At 48.1% G+C, this 15,227-nt stretch overlaps 1 pseudogene; it reads right to left on the bottom strand.

Annotated features, from left to right (window-relative positions):
* Positions 1 to 263: 263 nt before the first annotated feature.
* The window catches only part of LOC120974133 (uncharacterized), a 44,015-nt pseudogene continuing 29,051 nt past the window's right edge, over positions 264 to 15,227 (bottom strand).

Below are 15,227 nucleotides of genomic sequence, written 5' to 3'. Positions count from 1 at the left end.
ATTGCTTTCTTCATGACTTATGCATGTTCCTATGACTATGAGATTATGCAACTCCCGAATACCAGAGGGACACTTTGTGTGCTGTCAAACATCACAACGTAACTGGGTGATTATAAAGATGCTCTACAGGTGTCTCCGATGGTGTTTGTTGAGTTGTCATAGATCGAGATTAGGATTTGTCACTTCGATTGTCGGAGAGGTATCTCTGGGCCCTCTCGGTAATGCACATCACTATAAGCCTTGCAAGCAATGTGACTAATGAGTTAGTTGCGGGATGATGCATTACATAACGAGTAAAGAGACTTGCCGGTAGGAAGATTGAACTAGGTATTGAGATACCGACGATTGAATCTCGTGCAAGTAACATACCGATGACAAAGGGAACAACGTATGCTGTTATGCGGTTTGACCGATAAAGATCTTCGTAGAATATGTAGGAACCAATATGAGCATCCAGGTTCTGCTATTGGTTATTGGCCAGAGACGAGTCTCGGTCATGTCTACATAGTTCTCGAACCCGTAGGGTCCACACGCTTAACGTTCGATGATGATCGTATTATGAGTTTATGTGTTTTGATGTACCGACGGTTGTTCGGAGTCCCAGATGTGACCACGTACATAACGAGGAGTCTCAAAATGGTCGAGACATAAAGATTGATATATTGGAAGGCTATGCTTGGACATCGGAAATGGTTCCGGGTGAGTTCGGGCATTTACCGGAGTACCGGGGGGAGGGGGGTTACCGGACCCCCCGGGGAGTCTATGGGCCTTATTGGGCCTTAGTGGGAGAGAGGAGGAGGCGGCGAAGGTGGGGGCGCCCCCCCAAGCCCAATCCGAATTGGGGTGGGGGCCCGGCCCCCCTTTCCTTCTCCCTCTCTCCTCCTTCCTTCTTCTCCTACTCCAACTAGGGAAGGGGGAATCCTACTCCCACCGGGAGTAGGACTCCCCCCTTGGGCGCGCCATGAGCGGGCCGGCCCTCCCCTCCTCCACTCCTTTATATACGGGGGAGGGGGGCACCCCATAGACACACAAGTTGATTGCTTAGCCGTATGCGGTGCCCCCTCCATAGATTTCCACCTCGGTCATACCGTTGTAGTGCTTAGGCGAAGTGCTGCATCGGTAACTTCATCATCACCGTCATCACGCCATCGTGCTAACGAAACTCTCCCTCGACCTCAGCTGGATCGAGAGTTTGTGGGACGTCACCGAGCTGAACGTGTCCAGATCGCGGAGGTGCCGTACTTTCGGTACTAGGATCGGTCGGATCGTGAAGACATACGACTACATCAACCGCGTTGTCATACGCTTCCGCTTTCGGTCTACGAGGGTACGTGGACAACACTCTCCCCTCTCGTTGGTATGCATCACCTAGATGGATCTTGCGCGTGCGTAGGATTTTTTTTGAAATTACTACGTACCCCAACACGGGGTGTAGCCCCCGAGGTTCGGGCCGACTGCTGAGCAGTCGGGCCGGATCTTCCGGCAACCACTTTTCCCTTTATTGATTTGTTGACTTGTCTTTTCTTCCTTGTCTTTTGCAGGAGCGGCCGCCGACCTGCAGCAGCGCCTGGGCGAAGCCCAAACTGCACTGCGCGCCAAGGAGGAGGAGTGCAGCAAGGCGGCCCAGGAGCGTGACCGCTTGGTCAAGGAGCTGGCTGACCAGGCGGACCGGCACAAGACGGGGCTCCAGAAGGTGAGGGACGGCGAGGCCACCCTCCAGGCCGAGTTTGAGACTGAACGCTCGGGCTGGGCCGAGAGGGACAAAGCTCTGTCCGACGGCTACGACGAGATCGAGGACATGCTCGATGGTCAGTTATCTCTTCCTTTTCTTCATCTGCCGACTGTCATATGAGCCAGCTTCCGACTTCATACTTCTTTTTCCTTCTTGCGCAGAGTACTTCCCTGGTCACGCTGTTGCCGACAACCAAGCTATCGAGGCTCGCCGTGACGAGAGCAGACAGGCTGGTGCAGAAATCGTGCCCAACGCCCCTCAGACCCTTGGCGAGCAGCTTCTCACCGTTCAAGCTCGTCTCCAGCCGGCTCATCGGGCGCTCCACCGTCTGTAGTGCGTCGAAGCCCAGGTGGTTTCCGCCCTCTGGCCAGGTGTTCCAGCTCCGCACACCCCCAGTCGGTCCGTCGACTGGTTAGAGGTGGCCGTCGGCCGCTTCGAAGCGTGGAAAGGCTCCGCAGCCCGGGCAAGCGCACGGCGGGCCTTGGAGTTCATCAAGGCATGGTATCCTGGGCTAAGACTAGCCCAGTTGGCCACGTTCCGGCTTGAAGCCAGTGAAGAGTTGGCGGCGGTGGCGCCTGCGCTCTATCAACGCATGACAACGATCGCTGAGTACACCGATACCGGTATCTTCCTCCCCGAGCTAGACAAAGAGGGTGCGAGGTGCCGCCCAACTGGTTCGGGCTGAACCCGGAAGATGGCAAAGACTCGGTGGAGGAGATCGCCTCCAGTGATGAGGGTGAGGACGAGGAGGGCAAGGACGGCGAGTATGATGCACCGAATGATGGAGCCAACAGCCGGCCTCAGCCCGACCAAGTCTCGACCAACGAGCTGTGTGCCGCCGAGCCGACTGCTGCTCGTGCTGACCAGGCCGAGACCAACCAGACGGCCGTTCCACCACCGGAGCCTCGACCTCCGCTAACCCCTCCGATCCGGCCGCTGCTCCTGTGGCCTAGGCGGCCAAGTTATCTTTCTTTCCTATTTTGTAATATCTCAAACAAGCTTGTTAAATGTGTGCAGTTCCACCCGCTGGGGGTGTATTCAAACTTTGTTGAATGCTGGCCGAGGGCCTTTAACTATGTAAATTAACTTTGCCGAGTTCTAACTTGTCTTGATTTTCTGCTCCTTTGGCCTTTTCCTTTGCCACCTTCCCTTGGCTGCCGCCTTGCCAGCTAGACAGCCGCTCTGCGGTCTGTGGCCGGGTCAAGTACTTGGCCATTTTTGGGAAGGCAAGTACTTTGGCTGTTTAGAACGTAGCAAGTTAAGTAGGAAGCCGGCCGGCCGGCCGCTCAGCAGCCGGTCAATGAGGCGAGAGCCAGCTTGGCTTATGTGAGTGCTTTGGTCCTTAGCCATTTTTCGTGTGGGCACCATTTCCTGCCCTTAACTCTTGCTAGCCGAACAGTCGCTCTACGAGATGCAACCTATGGCAAGAGGGGGCTTAGATGCCGGCACACTACTTGTCCGACTGCAGGTAGCACCGACATAATACAAGGCGGCAAGCCCCCGGGCCGACTGGTCGAACCTGGTGCCAGGCAGAATAATGAAGTAACACATTCATATGCATAAAAGTTATCATAAAGATAAAAAGGATAGCCCCCGAGTGCTCCTTGAGGGATTGGATGTCTTAGCGCTTAATACAAAAGGTAGCGTGGTACATAGTGCATCAACTGTAAAATCCTCGAAGGAGATTTGCATTCCATGGGCGCTCTGATTCCTTGCCAGAGTTGTCTCTCTTGTGTTCTCTTGGCTTCTGTGCATTGATGAGGTAGTAGGAGTCGTTGCCCAAAGCTTTGCTGATGATGAAGGGGCCTTCCCAAGGGGCCGAGAGCTTGTGCTGGCCGGCTGTTCGCTGGATCAGCTGGAGCACAAGGTCTCCCTCTTGGAAGGATCTTGGCTTGACCTTCCGACTGTGGTAGCGGTGCAGGCTCTGCTGGTAGATGGCGGACCGGCTGAGTGCCAATAGCCGGCCCTCTTCTAGCAGATCGACATTGTCTTCTCATGCTTCTTTTGCCTCCGCCTCTGTGTACATGGTGACGCGAGGTGAGTCGAACTCAATGTAAGTTGGGATGACGGCCTCGGCCCCATATACGAGGAAGAAGGGAGTGAAGCCGGTTGACTTGTTCGGAGTGGTGCGGAGGCTCTAGAGGACAGCCCACAGCTCGTTGATCCAGCAGTCGGCCGACCGCTCCAGCGGCTCGACCAGTCGGGGTTTAACGCCGGAGAGGATGAGGCCGTTTGCTCGCTTGACTTGGCCGTTTGACTGCGGATGGGCAATGGACGCTAAGTCTAGTCGGATGCCCTGCGTCGCCCAGAAACAGGCCAAGGCCCCTTTGGCAAAGTTTGTGCCATTGTCGGTTATGATGCTGTGTGGTACACCGTATAGGACGGTGATATCTGCGATGAAGGTCACAACAGTTGGACCGTTCAGTTTCTTGATTGGCTTCGCTTCAATCCACTTGGTGAATATGTCTATGGTGATAAGCAGATGGGTCATGCCGCCGCGTGCTGTCTTGAATGGTCCCACTATGTCCAACCCCCACACGGCAAAGGGCCAAGTGAAGGGATGGTCTTGAGTGCAGAAGCCGACAGATGTTGCTTGGAACTGAATTTCTGGCACCCCTTGCAATGCTTGACCAAATCCTTGGCGTCCTCCAAAGCAGTCGGCCAAAAGAAACCATGGCGGAAAGCTTTGGCGACAAGGGATCTGGAGGCCGCGTGGTGGCCGCACTCACCTTGGTGGATATCTTTGAGGATCGCTTTGCCTTTCTCTGGTTCTACGCAACGCTGGAAGACTCCAGTCATGCTGCGCCTGACAAGCTCTCTATTTACTATCGTGTAGGCTCCTGCCCGGCGCTGCACTTGCCGGGCCGAGACCTCATCAGTCGGCAGCTCTCTGTTCACCAGGAAGTTGAGGATGGGCTGCGCCCAGGATGGTGCTTGAACTTCATCTACTGTCATCACGACCACTTGTACTAGGGCGGTTGGGTTGGGAGGCGGAGGGTTGGAGTTGGCTGCCACTTGCTGCGCTGTTGAAGTCCCCGGGCCGACTGCTGCAGCCCCCGGGCTGGGTTGTGAAGTCCCCGGGCCTGGTGCGACCGCTGCAGTCCCCAAGCCGCTTGGTGAAGTCCCCGGGCCGGCTGCCACAGCCCCTGGGCCGGGTTGTGAAGTCCCTGGGCCAGGTGCGACTGCTGCAGTCCCCGTGCCGCCTGCCGAAGTCCCTGGGCCGGCTGCTGCAGCCCCCGAGTCGGATCCGACTGCTTCGGGAGCAGCCGACACGAAGATGGACTCAGATTCTGGAGAATGCTTGATTGACGGCTTGCGGAGGCACTGAAGGGAGACGCCGGCTGGTATCGCTTGACGGGTGGAGCCGATCCGTGCCAGGGTATCAACTGGCTCGTTTTCGTTCCGTGTCACATGAAGGAACTCGCACCCATCAAAGTATCCGCTGAGCTGCTGGACGAGGAAGCGGTAACTTGCCATATTTGCATCCTTGGCATCCCAGTCGCCACACGACTGTTGGACCACCAAGTTTGAGTCACCATAGCACAGGATCCGACAGATGCCGATCTCTTTGGCCAGCCGGAGGCCGTGTACTAGCGCCTCATACTTGGCCACGTTATTGGAGGCGGCAAAGTGAATTTGCAATGTGTATCTGAGCTTGTCGCCTTTGGGAGAGGTGAGGACAACGCCGGCTCCCAAGCCGGTGCGCATCTTTGAGCCATCAAAGTGCATCCGCCAATGAGTGGAGTCCGGAGCTGGCGGCAGGTACTGGGTCTCGGCCCAGTCGACGAGGAAGTCGGCCAGTGCTTGGGACTTGATGGCAGCGCGTGGCTAGTAGAAGATGCTGTAAGGGGCCAGCTCGATGGCCCATTTGGCCACCTGGCTTGATGCATCTCTGTTGCCTATGATCTTAGCAAGCGGGGCAGTGCAGACAACCGTGATTGGGTGCTCTTGAAAGTATGGCTTCAGCTTCTTGGTGGCAAAGTGCACACCGTATGATACGTCTCCGTCGTATCTACTTTTCCAAACACTTTTCCCCTTGTTTTGGACTCTAACTTGCATGATTTGAATGGAACTAACCCGGACTGACGCTGTTTTCAGCAGAATTGCCATGATGTTATTTTTGTGCAGAAATAAAAGTTCGCGGAATGACCTGAAAATCAACGGAGAATTATTTTGGAATTAATAAAAAATACCGGCGAAAGAATCAAGGCCAGGGGGCCCACACCCTGTCCATGAGGGTGGGGGGCGCGCCTACCCCCCTGGGCGTGCCCCCCTGCCTTGTGGGCCCCCTGGAGCTCCACCGACCTCAACTCCAACTCTATATATTCATGTTCGGGGAGAAAAAAATTAGAGAGAAGGATTCATCGCGTTTTACGATACGGAGCCACCGCCAAGCCCTAAACTCTCTCGGGAGGGCTGATCTGGAGTCCATTCGGGGCTCCAGAGAGGGGAATCCGTCGCCATCGTCATCATCAACCATCCTCCATCACTAATTTCATGATGCTCACCGCCATGCGTGAGTAATTCCATCGTAGGCTTGCTGGAGGGTGATGGGTTGGATGAGATTTATCATGTAATCGATTTAGTTTTGTTAGGGTTTGATCCCTAGTATCTACTATGTTCTGAGATTGATGTTGCTATGACTTTGCTATGCTTAATGCTTGTCACTAGGGCCCGAGTGCCATGATTTCAGATCTGAACCTATTATGTTTTCATGAATATATGTGAGTTCTTGATCCTATCTTGCAAGTCTATATTTACCTACTATGTGTTATGATCCGGCAACCCCGAAGTGACAATAATCGGGACCACTCCCGGTGATGACCATAGTTTGAGGAGTTCATGTATTCACTATGTGTTAATGCTTTGGTCCGGTACTCTATTAAAAGGAGGCCTTAATATCCCTTAGTTTCCATTAGGACCCCGCTGCCACGGGAGGGTAGGACAAAAGATGTCATGCAAGTTCTTTCCATAAGCACGTATGACTATATTCGGAATACATGCCTACATTACATTGATGAATTGGAGCTAGTTCTGTGTCACCCTATGTTATAACTGTTGCATGAATAATCGCATCCGGCATAATTCTCCATCATCGATCCAATGCCTACGAGCTTTTCACATATTGTTCTTCGCTTATTTACTTTTCCATTGCTGCTGTTACAATCACTACAATACTGCTCTGCTACCATTGCCACTGTTACCGTTACTATCATACTACTTTGCTACTAAATACTTTGCTGCAGATATTATGTTATCCAGGTGTGGTTGAATTGACAACTCAACTGCTAATACTTGAGAATATTCTTTGGCTCCCCTTGTGTCGAATCAATAAATTTGGGTTGAATACTCCACCCTCGGAAACTGTTGCGATCCCCTATACTTGTGGGTTATCACCATAGCACATCTTTTGGTAGTGGGGGTAGTTCTGCTTTGAGGTTGACAGCACCTCACTCAAATAGTACACAGGCCTCTGGACCGGCTATGCTCTGCCGTCTTCTGGGCGCTCTACTACCATGACAGTGCTGACCACCTGGCTGGTGGTGGCGATGTAGAGGTACATGGTTTCTTTAGTAGTCGGAGCCGCCAGGACAGGCTGCATGCTACCTCTTGAGCACTGCGTTGGTTTTCCCTTGAAGAGGAAAGGGTGATGCAGCAAAGTAGCGTAAGTATTTCCCTCAGTTTTTGAGAACCAAGGTAACAATCCAGTAGGAGGCTACGCGCGAGTCCCTCGCACCTACACAAAACAAATAAATCCTCGCAACCAACGCGATAAGGGGTTGTCAAGCCCTACACGGTCACTTACGAGAGTGAGATCTGATAGATATGACAGGATAATATTTTTGGTATTTTTATGATAAAGATGCAAAGTAAAATAAAAGCAACGGAAATAACTAAGTGTTGGAAGATAATATGATGGAAGATAGACCCGGGGGCCATAGGTTTCACTAGTGGCTTCTCTCAAGAGCATAAGTATTTTACGGTGGGTGAACAAATTACTGTTGAGCAATTGACAGAATTGAGCATAGTTATGAGAATATCTAGGTATGATCATGTATATAGGCATCACGTCCGAGACAAGTAGACCGACTCCTGCCTGCATCTACTACTATTACTCCACACATCGACCGCTATCCAGCATGCATCTAGAGTATTAAGTTCATAAGAACAGAGTAACGCTTTAAGCAAGATGACATGATGTAGAGGGATAAATTCATGCAATATGATAAAAACCCCATCTTGTTATCCTCGATGGCAACAATACAATACGTGCCTTGCTGCCCCTACTGTCACTGGGAAAGGGCACCGCAAGATTGAACCCAAAGCTAAGCACTTCTCCCATTGCAAGAAAGATCAATATAGTAGGCCAAACCAAACTGATAATTCGAAGAGACCTGCAAAGATAACCAATCATACATAAAAGAATTCAGAGAAGATTCAAATATTGTTCATAGATAAACGTGATCATAAACCCACAATTCATCGGTCTCAACAAACACACCGCAAAAAGAAGATTACATCGAGTAGATCTCCATGAGAGAGGGGGAGAACATTGTATTGAGATCCAAAAAGAGAGAAGAAGCCATCTAGCTAATAACTATGGACCCGAAGGTCTGAGGTAAACTACTCACACTTCATCGGAGGGGCTATGGTGTTGATGTAGAAGCCCTCCGTGATCGATGCCCCCTCCGGCGAAGCTCCGACAGGCCCCAAGATGGGATCTCGAGGGTACAGAAGGTTGCGGCAGTGGAATTAGGTTTTTGGCTCCGTATCTGATCATTTGGGGGTACGTAGGTATATATAGGAGGAAGGAGTACGTCGGTGGAGCAACGTGGGGCCCATGAGGGTGGAGGGCGCGCCCAGGGGGGTAGGCGCGCCCCCTACCTCGTGGCTTCCTGCTTTGTTTCTTGACGTAGGGTCCAAGTCTCCTGGATCATGTTCGTTCCAAAAATCACGTTCTCGAAGGTTTCATTCCGTTTGGCCTCCGTTTGATATTCTTTTTCTGCAAAACTCTGAAATAGGCAAAAAACAGCAATTCTGGGCTGGGCCTCCGGTTAATAGGTTAGTCCCAAAAATAATATAAAAGTGAATAATAAAGCCCAATAATGTCCAAAACAGAAGATAATATAGCATGGAGCAATAAAAATTATAGATACGTTGGAGACGTATCAAGCATGCCCAAGCTTAATTCCTGCTCGTCCTCGAGTAGGTAAATGATAAAAACAGAATTTTTGATGCGGAGTGCTACTTGGCATAATTCTTCTTAATTGTGGTATGAATATTCAGATCCGAAAGATTCAAGACAAAAGTTCAATGTTGACATAAAAATAATAATACTTCAAGCATACTAACTAAGCATTTATGTCTTCTCAAAATAACATGGCCAAAGAAAGTTATCCCTACAAAATCATATAGTCTGGCTAAGCTCTATCTTCACCACACAAAATATTTAAATCATGCACAACCCCGATGACAAGCCAAGCAATTGTTTCATACTTTTGACATTCTCAAACTTTTTCAATCTTCACGCAATACATGAGCGTGAGCCATGGACATAGCACTATATGTGGAATAGAATGGTGGTTGTGGAGAAGACAAAAAGGAGAAGATAGTCTCACATAAACTAGGCGTATCAACGGGCTATGGAGATGCCCATCAATAGATATCAATGTGAGTGAGTAGGGATTGCCATGCAACGGATGCACTGGAGCTATAAGTATATGAAAGCTCAACAAAAGAAACTAAGTGGGTGTGCATCCAACTCGCTTGCTCACGAAGACCTAGGGCATTTTGAGGAAGCCCATCATTGGAATATGCAAGCCAAGTTCTATAACGAAAAATTCCCACTAGTATATGAAAGTGAAAAAATGAGAGACTCTCTATCATGAAGATCACGGTGCTACTTTGAAGCACAAGTGTGGTAAAAGGATAGTAACATTGTCCCTTCTCTCTTTTTCTCTCATTTTTTTATTTGGGCCTTTTCTCTTTTTTTTATGGACTCTTTTTTTTAGTCCTGAGTCTCATCCCGACTTGTGGGGGAATCATAGTCTCCATCATCCTTTCCTCACTTGGGACAATGCTCTAAAAATGATGATCATCACACTTTTATTTTCTTACAACTCAACAATTACAACCCAATACTTAGAACAAAATATGACTCTATGTGAATGCCTCCGGCGGTGTACCGGGATATGCAATGAATCAAGAGTGACATGTATGAAAGAATTATGAACGGTGGCTTTGCCACAAATACAATGTCAACTACATGATCATGCAAAGCAATATGACAATGATGGAGCGTGTCATAATAAACGGAACGGTGGTAAGTTGCATGGCAATATATCTCGGAATGGCTATGGAAATGCCATGATAGGTAGGTATGGTGGCTGTTTTGAGGAAGGTATATGGTGGGTGTATGATACCGGCGAAAAGTGCGCGGTATTAGAGAGGCTTGCAATGGTGGAAGGAAGAAAGTGCGTATAATCCATGGACTCAACATTAGTCATAAAGAACTCTTGCAAAAATCTACAAGTTTTCAAAGCAAAGTATTACGCGCATGCTCCTAGGGGGATAGATTGGTAGGAAAAGACCATCGGTCGTCCCCGACCGCCACTCATAAGGAAGACAATAAATAAATAAATTATGCTCCGACTTCATCACATAACGGTTCACCATACGTGCATGCTACGGGAATCACAAACTTTAACACAAGTATTTCTCAAATTCACAACTACCCAACTAGCATGACTCTAATTACTACCTCTATATCTCAAAACAATTATCAAGCATCAAACTTCTCATAGTATTCAAGGCACTCATAAGAAAGTTTTTACTATTCTTGAGTACCTAGCATATTAGTATTATTTAAGCAATTACCATGCTATTTAAGACTCTCAAAATAATCTAAGTGAAGCATGAGAGATCAATAGTTTCTATAAAACAAATCCACCACCGTGCTCTAAAAGATATAAGTGAAGCACTAGAGCAAAAACTATATAGCTCAAAAGATATAAGTGAAGCACATAGAGTATTCTAATAATTTCCGGATCAAGTGTGACTCTCTCAAAAGGTGTGTACAGCAAGGATGATTGTGGTAAACTAACAAACAAAGACTCAAATCATACAAGACGCTCCAAGCAAAACACATATCATGTGGTGAATAAAAATATAGCTCCAAGTAAAGTTACCGATGGAAGTAGACAAAAGAGGGGATGCCTTCCGGGGCATCCCCAAGCTTTGGATTTTAGGTGTCCTTATATTATCTTCGGGGTGCCATGGGCATCCCCAATCTTAGGCTCTTTCCACTCCTTGTTCCATAATCCATCAAATCTTTCACCCAAAACTTGAAAACATCACAACACAAAACTTAGCAGAAAATCTCGTGAGCTCCGTTAGCGAAAGAAAACAAAAGACCACTTCAAGGTACTGTAATGAACTAATTCTTTATTTATATTGGTGTTAAAACTACTGTATTCCAACTTCTCTATGGTTTATAAACTATTTTACTAGCCATAGATTCATCAAAATAAGCAAACAACACACGAAAAACAGAATCTGTCAAAAACAGAAGAGTCTGTAGTAATCTGTAACTAACGCAAACTTCTGGAACTCCAAAAAATCATCCAAAATAGGAAGACCTAGACAATTTGTTTATTGATCAGCAGCAATTGGAATCAATATTTTATCACGTTCTTGTGATGTTTAACAATTATTTTCGTGAACAGAAAGTTTCTGGAATTTTCAGCAAGATCAAATAACTACCATCCAAGAAGATCCTATAGGTTTAACTTGGCACAAACACTAATTAAAACATAAAAACACATATAACCATAGGCTAGAACAAATATTTATTCCTAAACATAAGCAAAAAGCAAAAAACTAAAATAAAATTGGGTTGCCTCCCAACAAGCGCTATCGTTTAACGCCCCTAGTTAGGCATAGAGATTTCAATGATGCTCACATGAAAGACAAGAATTGAAGCACAAAGAGAGCATCAGAAAATACGCGAAAAACACATATAAGTCTAACATACTTCCTATGCATAGGCATCTTATAGGCAAACAAATTATCAAGGCAAGCAAAAACTAGCATATGCAAGGAAGCGGAAAGAAACAATAGCAATCTCAACATAACGAGAGGTAATTTAGTAACATGAAAATTTCTACAACCATATTTTCCTCTCTCAAAATAATTACATGTAGGATCATAATAAAATTCTACAATATAGCTATCACAAAACATATCCTTAACACGATCCACATGTATGCAAAGTTGACACTCTTCCAAAATAGTGGGATTAACATTAACTAAAGTCATGACCTCTCCAAACCCACTTTTATCAAAAATTTCATAAGATTGAATATTCTCCAAATATGTGGGATCTAAAGTTGACACTCTTCCAAACCCACTTTCAATATTATTGCAAACAATATTATCAATCTCATATTCATCATGGGGATTAAATAAATTTTCAAGATCATAAGAAGAATCACCCCAATCATGATCATTGCAACAAGTAGTAGACATAACAAAACTAGCATCCCCAAGCTTAGGGTTTTGCATATTATTAGCACAATAGACATCAAGAGAATTTATAGTAAAATCACTGAAATCATGCTTTTCATCGAGGGAACTATCAAGCATGGGTGCAATAGCAACAATCTCATTTTTAACATAAGGAACTATAGCAAATTCGTCTTCATAAATATTGGCATCATGGCCACAAGAATAGCAAGCATCATGTTCATCAAGGGATATTTCAACCAAATCATCGAAATCATCATTATCTATAGATTCATGCATATCATTATTTTCTTCCAAAGCAACGGTCATTCTTTCAATAAATTCTTGGACATAGACATTATGAGCAAAGTTTTCATTGCAATATTTAAGTATGACGGAATTTTCAGATTTGTTGAGAGTAAAATCATACTTTTCAATCAAAGAAGCAACTTCATGAGCACCCTTAAAAATGACAAATTCTTCAATTTGTTCAATATCATAGTAACTATAAACACCCTTTGCATAAGAAGATAAGATTTCATTATCATTGAACTCACATAGGTAGGGAAGGTGTTTTTTAGGGTTCTTAGAGCAACAAGTAAAATCACACATTTCACAAAGATTCCAAGCATAGCATAGCAATTTGTTTATTTGATTCCATAAGAGTCTCCCTTTTTCAGACAAACGGTGACGCACAAAATGAGCATGCTCATCTAAAGATTTCCCATCAACTAGGCTAGTTGGGGTTTCAGCACGAGCGCATAAGGATCGAAGATGATCCAAGTAGAACACTTTAAGTGGATCCATATCAATAGATTTTTAGCAAGCGAAGATGCAAGCAAATAGAAGGCATGTGGAAACACAAAAAAAGGCATACGGGAAGAAGGCGAATAAAACGGCAAGGGTGAAGTGGGGGAGAGGAAAACGAGAGGCAAATGGCAAATAATGTAAGGCGGGAGATAAGGGTTTGTGATGGGTACTTGGTATGTTGACTTTTGCGTAGACTCCCCGGCAACGGTGCCAGAAATCCTTCTTGCTACCTCTTGAGCACTGCGTTGGTTTTCCCTTGAAGAGGAAAGGGTGATGCAGCAAAGTAGCGTAAGTATTTCCCTTAGTTTTTGAGAACCAAGGTATCAATCCAGTAGGAGGCTACGCGCGAGTCCCTCGCACCTACACTACAAAAAAAAGACACATCCGTGACATTTTGGGCCGAACGAATTTTTTTTGTCATACATATGACACTTCTATGACGATAATTGTGACAAAACCCGGTATCAACATAGATGTGGTGGGCTCCTACTTCTATGACAAAAAATCATGACAGAAAATGGGCTTTTCGTCCTGGGCGGGCGGAGACGCAACTGCATGACATTCTTTGGGCCGTCCATGACGGAAAACACCATGGTAGAAGCGAGGGGGAGGAAAATTTCGGGGAGTTCCCGGTTACGGTGGGAGGTCGGGGGCCGAGCGATGTGCGTTTCTCTCGTACACGTACGCGCGTGTGTGTGAGGCGTTGGCTCTAACTGAACCCGAGCGAGGCGTTGGGCTCTAACTGAACCCGAGCGATTGCACTGCAGGCTACGCGTTACTGAACCCGAGCGATCGATCGATGGCTGTTAACTGAACCCGATCAAGCGATTCCTTCGCTACTGCTGCTAACAGAAGCCGATCGATTGGATGATCAGTGAGCGTTGCGGGGGGGGGGGGGGGGTTGGATGAACAGTGAGTGGTGGCGTTGCCTCTGGATGAACAGGACCCCGTGGTGTGGTGGAGGGCTGGATGAACAGTAGACGGTGGAGGGATGCCCGTGGAGGGGTGGTTGAACAGGACCCCATGGTGTGGAGGGCTGGATGAACAGTAGACGGTGGAGGGGTGCCCGTGGAGGGGTGGTTGAACAGGACCCCGTGGTGTGGAGGGCTGGATGAATAGTAGACGGTGGAGGGGTGCCCGTGGAGGGGTGGTTGAACAATAGCCGGTGGAGTAGCGCGCGGTGGAGGCTGGATGAACAGGAGCCCGTGGAGGCTGGAGGAGGTCGACGGTGCAGATGAACAGTACTCGTGGAGTCCCGTTTTGCGGTACGCCACACCCCTCCCGAGGAACAGGACCCCCGTTTCGACCATAGGAGGTCCGTTTCGTCCGTTTTGCGGTACGCCACACCCCTCCCGATCAACAGGACCCCCGTTTCGACCGTAGGAGGTCCGTTTCGTCTGTTTTGCGGTACGCCACACCCCTCCCGATCAACAGGATCCCTGTTTCGACCGTAGGAGGTCCATTTCCTCCGTTTTGTGGTACGCCAGACCCCTCCCAATCAACAGGACCCTGTTCCGAACGTAGGAGGTCTGTTTCCTCCGTTGTGCGGTACGCCAGGCCTCGTTTCCATCGCCTATTCCGTCCAAGCCCTCCCGATGAACACGACCACGCATTCCGTTCCGACCCAGCCAGTTGGCTCCCACGCGTTCCGTTGCCTCCCGATGAACACGACGCATTCCGTTGCCTCCCCATGAACACGACACATTCCGTTGCCTCCCCATGAACACGACGACGATGCTGTTTCTCCGTTCCGACCCAGCCATGTACACGAGCCCTGGCCGTACATATGCGCGAGTAGGCGTTCGAGACCCCGCCCGTATGTACACATACGTGGCCGTATTTTCTTTCTTGCACCCTGGCCGCTGTACGTACGTGTACATGCTACGTGCGCGCCTCTATTACGACACGTACGCGCCTCTACTACGACACGTGCGCGCCTCTACATCCACCAGTATATATGTACGTACACGTTCGCGACCAGAATGACAATGCTACATACGCTTCGACCAGGTGGGTCCCGACTGTCAGGCACTTCCTTGCCTGCGAAGATGTAGCTGGTGGGTCCCAGCAGTCAGGGGGCGAATCGTTTTTTTTTTGCCCGGACGCACTTCCTTGCGTGCGAAGATGTAGCTGGTGGGTCCCAGCAGTCAGGGGGAAATGTTTTTTCATGAAATACAGTGGC

This window comes from Aegilops tauschii, chromosome 2 (genome assembly GCF_002575655.3).
Source record: "Aegilops tauschii subsp. strangulata cultivar AL8/78 chromosome 2, Aet v6.0, whole genome shotgun sequence".
NCBI lineage: Eukaryota > Viridiplantae > Streptophyta > Magnoliopsida > Poales > Poaceae > Aegilops > Aegilops tauschii.
The sequence above is the reverse complement of the archived record's forward strand: the minus strand, read 5'-3'. Positions and strand labels throughout refer to the sequence as shown.